We start from the raw sequence: 14,858 nt of genomic DNA, 5'->3' as shown, positions 1-14,858 counted from the left end.
CCAAATAATTGCTCCGTTTCCCTGGGACCTTGGGGGAATCTGCTTGGGCAGAATACAGAAATGAAGCCCATATATTACATGTCACTTCACCGGTTGAGTAACAAGCCCAGGAATACTGGGTGCTGGCAAGCAAGCCTTGCTGGAAGGTCCACCAGCAAATTCTACCCAGTAGTACAGAAGTGCAAGAGACCATCATGTTCTTCCCTCACATTACTTGCTCCATTTCACCAGTGGCTGATGCTGCCAGAGCGAAGTCACGTTGCACAAGGGCGTTAAGGGAGGGGAACGGGACATGAGACACGGTCTCATTTCAAACGTGACTCATGCTGTCGGGAAACTGGAGCACCCTGTAACAGAGGGTGGGCTGACTCAGTGGAATTCTGTGGGGTGTGTCACACACATACCAAGCGGCCCCTATCCTCCACTGAAGCTTAGGGGCCAGACATGAGCCTCGCTGAGATTTGGGGCCTTGTCACAACTTGCCACTTCTACGGCTAGTCAACAGCTTCTGCTCCAGTCCTACCTGCCAGCCTCGGGAGACCTCCGGGGTCTGGCTATGCTGGGGCTCAAGAGCTCTGAGCAGGCCTGCTAATGCAGGGTGGGAGGGAGGTAATGGGGGCCTAACACCCTGGGCCCAGTGATTCAAGAGGGCCTGAGGCTCCTGGATGCTGCTGCTGCGGCAGCAGTGGTGGCTGGAGACCCAGGCCCTGGAAATTGCTGTTGGAAAGCTGCTCGGCATGCTCAGTGTGGCTCGGAGAGCTTGCGGGGCAGGGAACGCCACTGCGTGCTCTGGGCAGCACAGAAGGCTGGTTGCCCCAGGCTTGGCCCTTCTTCCTAGTGCCCCATCCATTCCAGGAGTGCAGAGACAGGCTTTCTCCACCTTTCCCCGGGTTCTGTGCTTCTTCAGCCACAAGTCTTGCACAGGAGTGGACTGTGAGGGGTTGCTGGGGGGCGGAAAGAAGCTGGCTGGGCCATCTGTAGGCCACAGCTGGTTTCCCTGTGCAAGGGAGGCCACTGAAGTTAATAGATTGCTTTGTGCCACAAGAGCAGGGCAAAGCAGATTGAATGGGGTCAAGGGCCTGACCTGATAAGGTTTGACAGAGTCCTCGCTACTGAAGCCCAAGAACAGTCTAGAGACCACGGACTTCATACCGGAGAGAAACTGTAGAACATTTCTAGAAACAGCTGCTCATGGAAGGCCTAGAGCCAGACTAGCCTGATGGTCGTATGGCAAAGGACTGAGGTGGGTTAGCAGATTTGTACGGGGGGATAGGGCTGAGACAGGGGTGCTGGAGGCCAGGACTCTGTGAAGCCTCTCCCATGCTGTTTGTATGGACGAACATGGGATTCAATCTTAGAACAGTTCATGAGCCTCTTCTCCTTCGATTATTCACCAGCTGTAAGGCTGAGCTGGTCAGAGGGAGATCAGAAAGAAAAAAGCATTAAGCCTCTCTCCAAAGAGTTTACTGGAGAGAGAAGTCCATGCAGCCTTAATGAGCCATCTCTCCAGGGACAATATCCACGTTCCTTGGCATTGGAGATGGTACAAGTTACCTCGTCAGCCTAGCACAGTCAAGTGACAAGCACCACCTGCTTGTTTTCTGGAATTAAAAATTTTTCTGCCACTTTTATTTGTGCCAAGCCTTAATGGACGGCTCCATTGGCAAAGCACATTTCCACCCACTTCCAGGAGCCCACAGGAATTAGGATTTGAAGGGTCATCGTGGCCCTGCTATTTGGGGAATGCTGAGCTGTCCCTTGCACTCCAAGACCTCCTGGCAATGAAGAGGGCTTCCTACCATCCCTTGTTCCTGGAAGGAAGAACTGTAGGGAGCCGTCCTCCCCTGAGCTGGGCAGCTTCCCCGGGATGGTACGAAATAGGCCATGTGGTGAAAAGAGCATGGACAGGGAAGTGTGTGAGAGCAGTGAAGCCCTGGAGTTTTGAGGCACAGAGAAGAGCCAAAGCAGGAAGACACAGATGAAGGAAGCTTGGGAACAGAGATGAAGTCTTTACAGAGGCCCAGATTCTAAGTTAGACCTGGCCTAGCTCAAGGTGGGGCCGGGTTATCTGTGGTTCACCTTTACAGCCTTTGGATCTGAAGCTGGTGAGGCAGTAGGTCTGGCCTCCAGCCTTTAGACAGCTTCAACTTACTCTGGGCTGCATCCAAATATTTGGGGCACCACTGGATCTTAACGTCCACCCATCTCTTCCTATCCTTGGTCTGTGGCTCTGCTTCCTCCAGAGAGCACCTAGTTAACTTCAAAGTGAAAAAGCCGGCCAGCACTAGGAGCAAAACGCTGAACCTGTGAAAGAGCCATTCAAGGGCTTATGGAGCCATTTAACAGGCAGTTGCCAACCTCAGGTCTATACGGTCAGTTCCTCAATTTACTGTTCATCTACAGGGCCTCAGTTTAAAGTTTGTTTTAAAAGTATTTCATTAGTGTGTTGCTGAGGGTTATAAAAACACACCACACATCACCCCCCACCTCCTGCCCGGGATGTCATTGGATAGAGAAGCACCAGTCTAATCATGTTGCATAGGGCCCCATAAATTCTGAGGTGACCCCTGCCTGATGCTGAATGGAGCATTTGTTTGTACATGTGGATGTATGTAAGTCAGGCCTTTGTAACTCAGGGAGCGCCTCTGGCTTCTTGGGGACTTGACTGTCTATCAACCTAGGAAAGTCACTTTCTATGTGGTATTTCAGCTCTTCCTGTTCCTACCAGAGCCCAGAAACCCTTTAAAAAGGCTCAACTCTTTGCTGTTCAGAAGGTCTCATGGATAACATGGGCAACCATCTCTTGTTAGCAGAACTGTGCCCAAGCCAAACCCACCATGAGCTGGGTTAACTTTGCCCTTCTTCGCCTTTCCACAAGCCCCTGGGCTTGCTGGGGAAGAGAAAGCTGCGGCACACGGTGAGAAAGTTTGAGATTAATGTACTGTGCGATCCTAACTACCTCGGCCGGTTTTTGTCAAGGTGACTTTCCATTGTCCAGGCCCTTTGTAGCAGAGAAAAATCCAATTTATCACCTCAGTGGGAGTTTGAGGAACAGAGCCCTGAGGCGTCCCAGGACCACAGCATTACAGAGGCATTCGGGTAACTTGTCAGATGAAGATTCTGAAAGCGTCCAGGAGTTTGCTTTGCTTGGTACTGGGCTATAGCTCTACATCTGCGCTACCAGGCAGCATCGAGAAAACTCTTGACCGGAGCTGCCAGAGGATGGAAATGCTGTAGACCCAAAGAGCCTTACAGGAAAGAACACTGCACCAGTTCAGAGAGGCTTCCTGAGGTACTCCAAGGGAGCTGTGAACGGTCAGACCCGCTTCTTGCTTTATCCATTTTCAAAAGCAACCCTTCCGCTTCCGAGCGTGGGTTCCCAAATTCCTTCCCATGAGCTCACCACCCGTTCCAACGGCACAGGAATTTCAGAATCAAATCAACAGAAAAGTGCCACCAACCTCTGTGCCTAGTCTCATGCCATTGTGCAGAATTTGCAATTTTAGCTCATAATGCATTAAAAGCTCTACTCAAAAGGTGTTAATGACACATACCAAGGCCTCCCGAACCATCTCCAGACTGAATTATAGACATCCTAAAAGGGAAACCTAATGACCGTTTCTGAAGGTTAGACAAGGAGACTTTGCCAAGTTTTGTAATGCGGAGATAACCCTGGCTTTAACCACTAGCCTGACCTCCAATTAATAACTGAACACAAATCAAAAGTAGCAGCTCCCTGTTGACCTGGCAGTTAACGCAGAACACACCCACCCTGTCGGTCCAAGAAAGAACTTGGCTGCAGTACTGGCAGGAAAAGGAAGAGCTCTCTTTTCAACCCCCTTTAGGCTGGGCTGAACTGGTGCCTGTGCACCCTGCCAGGAAGAGACTTGGTGAGCTAGGTTAGTTTTGGCATTCTGGGCCTTGCTGAATATTTTAGTGCACTGTTTTTCAGTCTCCCTGGTCAGCCTGGCCCTTGGCATTCTCACTCGAGCAGCTGGATAAAACTCCACTTGGCTATGATAGAGAAATAAGAACAGAGAACTCTGACAAATATTTCCCCAACGCGTTACATTTTCCAGGTGCGTGATGCACTGACTCATCTCTCTCTGTGGAGTTTGAGAGAAACATCTTCATTGTCTTAGGACTTCCTGGGAGAATGTACCCTTCTGCGTCTCTTAGGAGAACAGAATTCCTGTGTCTTAGCCTCTTTCCAGTGGGTTGACAACATTCGGCCTGCCTACATTTGACAGCATTCTTCAGGTGCAGAGCTGACACATGTGTAGCATTGCTGTGTACAGTGCCAATGCTATACAACCATTGCTAGCTTCAGTTCAGAGGGAGATGAAAGGATTCTCAGTTTTTAATGCCCATGTCTGCCATCATATACACCAGGGCAACTCCTATGACTTGAGCAACAATCTCCCATTTTAGGATGAATGATTATATATAAGTCGACATGCAGTTAGTTATCCCTAATGCAAACTTTGAAAAGCCAGAGAGAAAAGGTAAGTGCTGAAACGCATAGGTCTTATACAGGATATTGGTTTCTCAGCCCACGAGCTCAAAGAGCCTCTACTTCACCCCACCATGGGCAGGAAATTCATTGTAAATTGCCATCGTTCCCCAATTAGCCAAAAGGAGGTATGTTCTGTTTCTGTATGGCTGTCTGCAAACGGCAGAAGTATTACAACCCTTTGTTACCTTTGAAACACAACCCTCTCCAAGTCCAACTTTACACATGCCTGAAATGTTATAACAAGGTGCTGGCAAGCAGTTAAGCTATCCAGCCAGCAACTACCTTCTTCGCTATCTTTTCCCCTTTGGTACCTCCCCCTCACATTGGCACTTCCCAGTTAGAGATGGTAGAAGCCTTACGCTTTTGCTTTCTACTCTGGTGAAACCAGCCTGCGGACGCTTGGATTTTTGAGAGGTTATTGAGAAAGCAAAGTTGACAACTCCCTTTTCTTGACAGAGCAGACAGACAGAGGTAGAGGTCTAACATCAAGGCTGCATGATATACCCATGCTCAGGACTTCCCTTAATTTGTCTGCTCAGAATGTGCCAACAAAATTCTCCTTGAGTGGAAACTTAACGAGGAGACCCTTTTTTTTTTTTTTTGAACCCATCTTTCTAAGATCACAGAAGGTGTTTACTTGTCCTTCATGCGGACTTTATCTCCTGGGCTCAACCCAGAGATAACAATCCCTTCTGTGCATCTCAAAGTGGTGGGTATTGATTTTCCTTGCCCATGAAGCGAGAGATAGCAGAGGGGTGCCTGCAGCTTCCAGTGCTGGAATACGTCACCTGCTCTTCCAGAGGCCCCATCCCCACTGCATCACCATGGGGCAGCAGCCCCCGTCGCCAAGGAGCCCTGACATGGGTCAGCAGCACCCCATCCTGAGAGGCGGGTGTCCTGTATTTGCCAGAGGGCAATGTGGTCACCCTAGGTCAGACAAATTCCCAACAGTCCCAGTCCTCTTGGTACTAGGAGGCATCTGAACACTGTTTGTCAGGGGCCCACAGAAAGTCAAAGGGGCTACTGATCTTTGAAACAGCGCACACACACACAGAGCCACCCCTGCCCCCAACGCCTTTTAGCTGGGGGAGGGAGGGGCGACGGAGTGCTTTGTTTTCAAACTCCTGGTCCTCCTTGTCCTTGAGCCGCCCAGCCGTGAGTGGAGGGGACAGTCCAATCTGTTAATAACCCCCACGATGAAGCAGCTTTATGGAAAAGCCAGGAAGTTGGGGAAAGAGCATAATGATTTACAGCAGGTAGTTCCCCTAACTGAACGCAGGCATTGGAAGGAGCACTCAGCCTCTTGCCCATGGAGAGAAGGTGAACACATCTGGCATCACCGTTCTCGTCCCCACTGCATGTCAATGGGCAGCAGCGTAATCACCCCCTCCTCTAACCTGAAAGACGACAGGAAAAGAGCAAAGCTCATGAATAATGGAAGGAGGCCTCCGCAGGGCAGGCTAGAAAGGAACGGAGCAGCGTGGCCCAGCAGAGAGCCCACCAACCTGCAGGTCAGCAGACCTGGGTGATGCTTCGCATGCTTACTGACCTTCTGTGTCATTTTGGGCAAGTTGCTGGACGTGGCCCTGTGCCTCAGTTTCCCCTGCTGCAGCATGGGGTTAGTGGGGCAGCCTGTTTTTCCAAAGTGCTTGGAGACGGAGGGATGAAAGACACCCAATACAAACGAGGCAGGACAAACAGTCAGTGGACTGACTTGTTAATGGGACTCCTTGTAAATCAAATTTCCTTCATAAATTAAAAGCAAACAAAAATAGACACACAAAACGAATTGTGGACTTATCGGGGCTTTTGCCTCCTGGGCATTATTCTGTCTGCATGTGTGGTGTGTTCCACATCCCCACCCTTCTTCTGGTCTCTTTACATCATAAGTTCAGCAGGGCAGGGTCTGTAGTACTGGTGGTCCAGAACCCAGCACAATGGGGCCCTGTTCTTGGTTGGTCCCGAGGTACCACCATAAGAGAGAAGATGGGTCTAGAAGTCTGCAAAAGCCACTCCTGGCCATTGGCCGATACGTGCTGCTAACCAACGCTGAAGCCACACATCCCTTCTGTAACCAGAAGGCCTCGTCTCCGATACGAAGCCGGCTTCGGAAAGAGAGGGAGCACACGGCTCACGCTCTGGACACAGCAGCAAGAGTGATGCGTGTGCTGAAACAGGAGGGCGGTAGAGTCTCCACTGATCCCAAAGCCCCTGGTGGCGGCCAGCTAGAGCCCCCCATGAAGCAGTGGGAAGGCCAACTCACAAGAGACAGCAGCAGCTGTGCCTGAATTTGTAGGGGGAACCTGTTCCCGAGGCTTTCCCTGTTCAGCCCCCTGCAGTGGGTTCCTAACTCAGGCACTGGGTGCTCATTTGCAAACAGGGCTGGACACACAAGAGTTCCTGCCCAGGGACAAGGGAGCTGCTCTGCCCCCACCCCAGGGCAGCTCCTGTGGCCAGTTCCACCTGCTTCCAGGCAACAACCTGCCCCGTTATCACAGGGATCGGCTAAGTCATTCGTTTAAATTTTCCACTGAAAATGTCTCCCCTCCACCTCCTCTCCCTCCAGCCCTGCCACAGCACAGAGCCGTGGGACGCCGATCCTCCATGCGCAGAATGCATCAGGCGTGACTGCCAGGTACTACGGGAGACCCAGGTTCAGGACTGCGTATGAGTCGTGCTCCCCAGGCTGGAAAAGAAAGGTCAGGCCTTAATCAGAGCTCAGTCTGGGAGCAGCTCAGGCTTCTTATCGCTAGGCATATCAGCTGCAAAGGGCTCCCACGCCCCGGCTCATACGTAGGTGTGGAGGAGACAGGTTAAGAGCCAGCAAGACTCCCACACTGCAGCCTGGTATGAGGGTACTCCTCTCTGTCCCCCCAGTGGCAGACTGGGGAGAGTGGGTGGGGAGCGGCGAGAGCTTGTGAGCCATGGAACAGCTCTGCTGCCTTGGAGGCAGCTGCTGGCCCAAGTTCAGCAAGAGCCAGTGGCTGAGCGAGCTTCCCACGCAGCCAGCCTCTCTCTCATTGTGCTTCTCTCTGCACGTGGGTGTAATGCCAGGTGTGACTTTCCTTTCGGGAACGCTGCCCCTGCACTCCGCCGCACTGTGACCTACTCAGCCAGCCGCATGCAACAGGTGCCTGGCCGGTTTACGCAAAGGAGACCCCTGGAGCTCTCCTGCACAGCCCACGCGCTCGTATCTGCCTGCCATTATTGTCTCAGGCAGTGGACAAAAAGGACCAGAAGGATCTCTTTGCACAGACTGTGGGGATGGATGCTACGGGCCAGGCCAGGAGCTCTGGACTCAGGGCAGACGCCTGTTGAAGTCAGAGGACGCGGCCTGAACCAGCAGCAGAGAACTGTTTGAAAGAACTGAGCTGATGTTCCTTTATAGCTGCAGGTGTTGGGGTGTGGGGGGGGAAAACACCACAGAATCCTAGTGAACCACCTCCAGACAGGTCCTTCACCCCCCCACTCACAGCCACACCAGCCACCCAGGAGGGCAACGGAGAGTGCTCAAGTAGCAGAGCCAGTCCATGCCCATCCTACCCCTCAAAGCAGCATCTCCAGTGGCAGCAGAGCAGCTGGCATCCCGGGGTGGGCTGGGCCCCTGAGAGACGCACCCCAGGATGCGGATCAGAGTAGGCCCAGCAGCTCTAAGGCAGGGCCTCACATTTCCCTGGGTACCCAACTTCCTCAGGGAGATGCAAAGCACAGCCTGGGCCCTGAATGCACAGCTAACATCATACTCCGAACAACTGCACTCATGCCCATTACCAGGCCAGACACCACCACCTTTACTCCCTGCCCAAGAGCATGCCGCTCCCGTCGATGGAACCCCACCGGAGAAGGTTCCGGTCAGAATCCAGCCCTTAGTATTTCAGTCAACGCTGCTTCTCCCTCTCTGGGGCTCACATCCGACCCCGACCTCTCAGGGGACTGCGAAATCAGATCTCCTGTCTCTCCTGGGAGGCGACCACGGCACATGCGGTGCTCGCTCTGGCTAGCGGACTTGGGCGGGCAGTTTCCTGGAGCTGCCGGGTGAGGCATTGGCAACTCAGAGGACACAGCTTCCCTTGCCGTGCCAGCTTCAATCTAACGAGCACAGACGACAACAATGAAGTGATGACAGCATGGGCACCAGTACAGGAAAAAAACCCGCCCAGGAATGAGGGCACATCCTCTGCTGGCTACGGTGCCCACCTCCCATCATGCTTTCCCTCGTGCTGGAGACGTGCCCTAAACCCTCGGCCTCGTCGTGGGCCCCTCCAGTTACTGCTACAGTTTGATGGGGAAAAAAAAACACACAACTTCCTGCTCGGAGAGTCGAAGACAAGCTCAGCTTTTCGAAGAGCTAACTACAGTTGTTCCTGGGAAGCGAGTTGTACTCAAGCCCTGCCCCCCCATCCCCCCAGCAGCACTGCCCTGGGATTTACAGCCCTGAAAATAGCGATAGTAAGCGAAACCTGAGACGCTGCTCACAGCTTGTTCCGAGGGCACCGCTATAACTTGGTGCCTACGCTCGCTTTAGACTCCATTGGTGGCCGCCCTAAATCCATGCTCACACACCGGCCGAGGGAACTTAAAGGGACAGGATGTGGGGCGGTGGTGGGGGAGCATTCCCATGCTCCCTTTCCAGAATCAGTAAGTATGCAGATTTGTGCTAAGGAGCTCAGTAGTGACCGATTTGGCTGGGCTTTCAAAAGGAGGAACCCATTAAGACAGGAGTGGGGGTGCTGAAAACTGGGGGTTTAATCTCATCTTGACCATTTACTGTGTGACCCGTCCTGCTGTGCTCAGACCCGCCCCTGTGCCACCAGCCCCAAATGGATGTGCTGAGACTCACTCAATGCTTTGAGATTCCAGGTAAAAGGATGCCACAGAAATACTTGTTAGGATTTGTAGGGGTTTGTTGCAACCCACCTGCCCATGTGGCAGAGGCTGGCCTTAAGAGTCTCACCTATCCGTTACTGACCTGCCAAGAGGCAATGCTTCTGTCCTTAACGGATTTGGAGGCAATAAGCACGCAAACTGGGTATGGGTTTAAAAGATTTTATTAAGCACACAGCAGAGTAGAGTGCAACGTTTACATCCCTTCTGCTGCCGGGAACCCCCGAAGGACAGCAGAAGGACCCCAGTGGCTGGTACATAGCACCTCCCACAGCTCCGGTCTACGCCGGGTTTCTGATACGAGGCGTATCCCCAGCATTTATATACTATTGGATCTACATTAACCACACCCCTTGTTTTGAGAACCCGACAAGGTTGTTGACACATTGCATATTTTCTCAGGTCCGATAGGTAGCCTTGGCAAGCAGCCAATAGTCACCTGTCAAAGTTTGACTCAGACTCACAATTTATCAGACCACTCTGTTTTATTAGCAAAGCCGCTCTGCTAATACATTTAGAAGTGAGCCCCCCCGAGTGGGGCTTGTGTCTCTTAATTTATACAGTTTTTTGGAGAACAAGTTACAGAGAAGTTACAGACAAAAGAAGAAAAAGATTTTAGTCACCACCCTTCGAGATCCCTGAGACCAGTTACATATTTTCAATTACCTGCCACCCTTAACAATCTCCTTTAACAGCTTTCAGTTAACTTAACTAATTGCCCTTCACACCTTCCATTCTGATGCCTGCTTCTTAGACATGCTGGCTTCATTTTAATTGCTTCTCCATTCAAAAGCTAACTGTCCCTACGTGTGCTCCCTCAGATACTTAGTAACATGTTTTGGCATGTCCCTCTCATATACAATGTATCCAGCACGTCCCCTTATACAACGTTATACTTATACAATGTTATACTTCCACAATCCCCCCTTTTGGTCAAGGCTACGCCCATGGCCAACGACTTACTGGATTCCATACATCAATCGTTCTTTTTCATTACTTTCACTGGTGACATTTAACAACATTAGATTAGCACTCTGGTTAGGGGTAACCTGATGGATGGTGTGTCTTGTGCAGTTTTGGATACAACAAGAAATCAATTGAAAACACACAAAGATTATTAGAATTCCAAATAGGATAGTCAGGATTCCTTGAAACAACCAGTGAAAGTAATGAAAAAGAACGATTGATGTATGGAATCCAGTAAGTCGTTGGTCATGGGCGTAGCCTTGACCAAAAGGGGGGATTGTGGAAGTATAACATTGTATATGTTGTATAAGGGGACATGATGTGATCGTCCCAGAGACTCCCGTACCAGGCAGATAGTCTTGGGACCCATCTCAGACCCTGTTGAAGGTAAACAGGGCATCCCTAAACTAGCCTCTTGAGCCAGCAGCTAACTCTTTGAGAATGAGGAGAAAATAAGGAAAAGCAAAAAAAAAAAAGCACAAATGGTTGCCTAGGGCATCCAGGCCTGAAAAGGAGAATCAGGCATAAAAGGGAACAACTGCTGTACACCACCTAGTGTCCTCGATATCACAATGAAGTTACCTGGCAAACATGAGGCCAGCCCCACTGGGCAAGGGTCACCCTGTTGCATCACCTAGCCCTGCTGCGCTAGCACCTCATCCATCCACACTGCCCCTCCCACCACCCCCTGACATCTCAGAGCCATGAGTAACCGGGACTTGTTGGCCCAGCCTGCTGGCAGAGCAGCTGCCCTGGGAATGGCTGGAGGCTGCCAGAGGTTCTCAGCCTGAATCAACACTGCCTTCCGCCCCAGTTCACAACCTGCGAGTTTCATTTCTCATGGCACTGACCGGGCTGGTGGCAGGGACTCAAATGCTATGATCAAAACACGTGGTGGGGAGACGCTCAGCAGGAACTGAAGCCCAGACACCAAAGCAGGAAGTGCAGAGCTGAGTTTTCTGTTTACCTGTTTGAATGAGAGCCAGGGAGGCTTGGTTTGCCTCGTCCCCAGCCCTCCCCACCTTTGCCAGCTGGCAGGCTGGGCAGGAACTCCAACTCTGCTTGGGAATAGGAGAAGGTGGAAGGGACTGGAAATAAAAAGGTGAAGTCTAAGTGGCGTCCGCTTGCTTCAGCCCACCCTCCTGAGGGCTCTGCTTCTCCCGAGAGGGGAGAAAGCGAGAGCCTTCAACAGGAATGGAAGAGAAATCACTATAGAAACCTACCGCCTTCCTGCCGGCTTTAACAACCAGCCTATGCAATGCTGTAGCAGGACGAGCATTTGTACGGACACAGAACCCCGGAGCCCTGCTGCTCCGTGGCGCTAGGCGCTGTGCAAACACAGAACACAAGCCAGGTCCCTGCCCCTGAAGAGCTCGTGGGCTGAGTTCCTGCCTGTCTGTCACAGAGCTCTATCCTGCCAACGGTAGCACAAGGGTCAAAGAACCGTGACCAGCTTGTCCACCCCCATGGCAAAAGCAGCCTCCCCAGCCGCTCACGTTCTACCCCTCCGGTCTCACCGATGGCCAGGAGAGGAGCTTGGGGTGACATCACCTTCTCTCTGAGCTGCTAGCACCATGGGTTAGTCCCCAGGATGTCCCAGGGGTATGTTGGGGAAAAGGGATTCTGTCAGCCCAGAGACACACCCCCTCAGCCTAACTTAGCTCATTTGTACAGCTCCTAACGTAATCCAGTTCTGGCCCACTCCTGCAGCTCCTAGGCACTATGGAAATACAAGCCAAAATATAAATAAATAATATGACCTTTAGAAGCAAACTGGGAAGCAGGGGAGTTGCTATGGAGAGCAGTGTCCCTTCCCCCCACCCCCCTTCAGATTTATAACACAGACAACGGTGACTGCTGCGGTTTCTGGCAAGCAGAGAGCTTGGGTGCGAAAGACCCTTGGCAGAGGCACCTGGGCTATATTTGGAAATAAAACATGCAGACAGCTTCCTGCGCACCCAGGGAGAACAATCGACCCAGCGCACAAGCCTGACTGCTAGCAAAGCCCAAACTTCAAGGGGAACAGCTTCACGAAGATCTGGATTTGCGCCTCTCAGCTGTCCTGTCCTTTCTCCAAGGAGCACAGCGAGCAATGCCCTTGTGGGGGAAACACAGCTCCCAAAGCAGCATCGCCTCAATAGCTCAGCACAGCCCAGGAGAAACTCCCACAGAGCACCATGGATTCCCCTTCCCTGCTGATTCTTTGAGGAGATCTGGGGTTGTCACCAAACCAGCGCACTGGCCGCACGTCAAGGGACCACCTCACTGTCACAGCAGGTACCAAGCCTGAGCCAGGGACTGGCTCCTAGGAATGGACTGAAATCTTCCACCCAGGGCATGCTGGCCCAGCAGAGCCTCTACCCTGTGCCAAGGCAGAGAAACCCAGCAGCTCCAGGTAACAGGGCCGTAAAATGTTGGCAGAGAGGGTACTCACTCAGCTTGCCCTTCTCAGACGGTGCTCCAAGCCAGCCATCTCCTCGGGCACTCCCTTTCAGTCTAACCCCGGCTCCAGCACTGCCTTTCCCATCTGGAGGCTAAGTGGCAATTAATCAGCAGGAGCCCTCAGCAGCCTCCCTGCCTGTGTTCCTCTGAATGAAGTAGGATTAATTGACACCACCTGGGAACAGCAACCTGTGCCTTCCCCCTGCTCCCTCTGCAGTGCCGGCTCCAGAGGCTGCCTGGGGACTGGCCTGCCCCACGCCCTCCCCCAGCCCTAATTGTTCTTCTTTTGGCCGAGCTTTTATCCTGCACTCCCAGGAGCCCCGAGTTTCTCTCACTTCACAGAGACTTTCCCCCCATTCCTGGTAGTCTGGGGAGTTTCCCGCTCAGGTTGTGACACATTTGACAGAGATGTGCCTCTTCCTTCTCCTGCCTCAGATGCTGTGGGCCCTGCTGCAGCCTCACCCTCTCCTGCGTTTCCAGAAAAGCTTCCCCCTTCGACAGCGTGTCCCACCGAGTGAGTCTTCAGTGCATGGGGACAAGCTAAAGGAACCCACACCTCAGTTTAATGCACCCATGTCACCCACTGGGCCTGAATCCCAGGGACTCTGATGCAGCCACCCAGTGCACACAGCCCTGGCTGCAAAGCCGAAGCTGCCTTTCTGTCCACACACTGACCAGCCTGGCTCAGGTCTGCAGGCATTCAGGACCCAGGTCCTAGCTTGGCAAGTGGGTCAGAGCCCAAGTCCCACTGTGGCGGTCAAAGCCCTGCAGTGTGGATGCAGCTCAAGCTGCAGAATTGAGTCCAGGGGGGCAGCAAGGCCTCTACCACATCCAGGAGATCCAGAACTGGGAACCCAGCTTTCCAGAGTAGGTTCAAGAGTCAGCTTAAAAACCCAGGTTCCTGAGCCTGGGTGCCACTGCCGTGGGCTCAGGGTGCAGTGTAGACATGCCTTAAAGCCCCCCTAAGAGCAGCGCATCGGCAAGGAGGCTCCCTGGGCACTAGCGATCAGGGCCCTGCCCCTGTTACCCTCATTCCTTAGCTCCCAGAATTATGGGGGGGTCGGAAAGGCCAATTCCATGACTCAAATGCACTGCAGTCCTGCCGTCCCCTATGTCCCACAGGGGGCACAGAGAACAGAGCAGAAGCTCCAGCAGCCCAAAGACCACCCCGAACTATGGCAGGCACAAAGGTGACACCAATGAACCTTCACCTCCTCTGCTCTCTTCCAGCCTGCGGGGCTGAGAATCTGGCCCCCAGCTGCTGGTCAGTGTGTGTGCCTGTTGGATCCCAAGGGAAACCCCTGATCTTTACAAAGGATTGGTCCCAAACCCCCGTCTGTGCACAGGCAGCTGGAGGTAGGCAAACGCCTGCCTGAGCTTGCACAGGGGCCCCCGCACGACCGCTCAGTCACTTCTCTGCTGCCTGTAAAGAATGGAGAATCTGCACTAGCAGGAATTCACTTACGTGCCTTGGCTAGCTGAACCGCTGGGGCCCGCCTGCCAGCATTCCTGTGGGGGCAGCGTGCCCAGTGCTGGTGGAGACAGGGCGATCTCTGCTCCCCTGCTCTCGACACGTGGCAGAGAGCAAACGCGACAGGTCGTTGTGCAGAGCGGGGCACCAGGCAGTCACACGGCTAGCGGGCCGGCTCCTTATTCTAGGCATCCCGGCAGTAGAGCGAAACGTCACATGACAAAGGTCGGCCGCTGTGAGCTAAGTGTGAGGTGATTCACCACACTCCTTTTCAGAGCCGGAGTCCAGAGCACGGTCTGTATTTAGGTGCTCTTAATGAGGACTGCTATGAGCTGGGGAAGCCGTTTCCTCCGTGGATACTGGAGGTGAGGAGAAGAGATTCTACGGACCAGATCAGTGACCCCCCCTCAGACTGAGTTGCCCTATTCTGGGGTTAGACGGGGTTGGGGCTCAGTCTCTGGCAGTCAGTCAAAGCACCCTTGGGGATTCTCTAATAACCTCTTTCAGGCTCTGCTCCCCAGCACTTCTCTCTCTCTCTCTCTCTCACACACACACACACACCCCTTCCCAGTTTAGCAA

At 52.8% G+C, this 14,858-nt stretch overlaps 1 protein-coding gene across 3 annotated transcripts in view; it reads right to left on the bottom strand.

Annotated features, from left to right (window-relative positions):
- NOS1 (nitric oxide synthase 1) overlaps positions 1 to 14,486 on the bottom strand; it is a 143,282-nt gene extending 128,796 nt beyond the window's left edge. For 2 of the 3 annotated variants that reach the window (XM_075012301.1, XM_075012303.1), the window contains exon 1: positions 12,801 to 12,947. The gene's annotated coding sequence lies outside the window, so the exon portion shown is untranslated. Of the gene's footprint in view, positions 1 to 12,800; positions 12,948 to 14,273 lie in introns of those variants that run through there. The other variant, XM_075012302.1, reaches the window with a different exon arrangement.
- Between the last annotated feature and the right edge of the window lie 372 nt (positions 14,487 to 14,858).

This window comes from Carettochelys insculpta, chromosome 18 (genome assembly GCF_033958435.1).
Source record: "Carettochelys insculpta isolate YL-2023 chromosome 18, ASM3395843v1, whole genome shotgun sequence".
Classification (NCBI taxonomy): Eukaryota; Metazoa; Chordata; order Testudines; family Carettochelyidae; genus Carettochelys; species Carettochelys insculpta.
The sequence above is the reverse complement of the archived record's forward strand: the minus strand, read 5'-3'. Positions and strand labels throughout refer to the sequence as shown.